Source organism: Daucus carota, chromosome 2 (assembly GCF_001625215.2).
Source record: "Daucus carota subsp. sativus chromosome 2, DH1 v3.0, whole genome shotgun sequence".
Classification (NCBI taxonomy): Eukaryota; Viridiplantae; Streptophyta; class Magnoliopsida; order Apiales; family Apiaceae; genus Daucus; species Daucus carota.
The window spans coordinates 2,098,311-2,099,745 of record NC_030382.2 but is presented as its reverse complement, the minus strand read 5'-3'; the positions used below and the strand labels follow the sequence as shown (position 1 = coordinate 2,099,745).

The window sequence follows — 1,435 nt, the reverse complement described above, 5'->3', positions numbered from 1 at the left end:
AAAATCACATCTAAACATAATAATTTTTTATAAAATTTATATTAAATAAAAGTTTGGAACCAAAACTTTTATTTGATATAAAAATTGAATTATTTTATTGAGGGTAGATATTGTTTTTTTACATCTCAATATACGTGCTAGAAAATCAAACATCAGTTAAAATGGGACACCCTTGTATAGTCCTATGTTTCTCATTCTGTCTCACGGTCTGTCCGAATAACACCTTTTTAAGATTTTCTCACCTTTTCCAATAATTCGCTTTGTTTGGTTCATTTTTTTAACTTCAACTAAAGTAGTTATCAAGATGACCCTCACGTGTTTGGTAATGTTAGAGGCTGTGAAACAATATATGTATGTTGTTAGTACATTGAAAAGAGTTTTAATCTCTATTTTTATGAATATTATTGTTGCTTACTGGTATTAGAAGGATTTTATTTTTTTTATTTTCTTCCCTGCTTTATTTTGCTTTTCCAGGTTATACTTTATTACTATTTTAATGGATCGAAATTGGATAAAATTTTTCTAGTGTGACACCTTATTGGAAGGACTTTGTGGAAAACTCAACCAAAGAAGATTTCTTGGTATGTTTATTCTTTATCTTCTAGTGATTATCAATATCATTGATATTTAAATGACTAATATAATACAATTTATAGGAAAAAAGTGAAGAAAATAAAGCACGAGCAGAAGGAGTAGAAGCCAGATACAAGAAGGCGTGTCTCGGATATGCACGTCTCAGAGAAATGCTTGTATGTACATTTAAATGAATTGTGTTTGAAATTTGGTAAATTATGATAAAAAAAATTGTAATTATATAGTAATTACTTGAAGTAGTAATATATAACCAGCTATTATTTTTGGTTTAGATTAAGAAAAAAATTGATGATGGTGAAACGAACCCTATTGTGACTAGACTAGAATTGTGGGAGTATGCTAGAAAAGATGCAGGCGGTGTCATAACTATTCTAGCGCATTGAAAATTCTTGAGAAGGTAATCATAAATAAGCTTCTTGATCTATAAAGCTATCTTTGTCTTGCACTATATGCAGTATATGTTAACAAATGATAACTGTATTTGAATTGTATTATATGTTACCAGGTTGCCACACAAGAAGAATTGGCCGAACATGAGCTTACAGGAACTAATGATTTGTTTGCTCAATTGATCCCAAAGGAATATTCTGGAAGAGTGAGAGCTGCAGGATGGGGTGTAACAAAGAAATCATTGCAGAAAATATCAACCATGAGTGAGCTATCTCAATTAAAAAATGATGTTGCTTATTTGATAAATGAAATTAAGGAGTTGAAAAGTAAGGGTTGCAATCCCAGTATGCAATCCAGAGGTTCTAGCCAGATGGATAATTTTGACATGGATAAAGAATTTATTTATGAACATAATGACGATCATGATCCTGTTATTGGTGAAGAACTTCCC

General features: G+C 30.4%; 1 long non-coding RNA gene across 1 annotated transcript; it reads left to right on the top strand.

The window, feature by feature from the left end:
• Positions 1-648: 648 nt before the first annotated feature.
• Positions 649-1,435, top strand: LOC108192594 (uncharacterized). Its single transcript, XR_010288538.1, has 3 exons — positions 649-749; positions 867-991; positions 1,100-1,435. It is a non-coding gene; the product is annotated as an uncharacterized LOC108192594 (long non-coding RNA).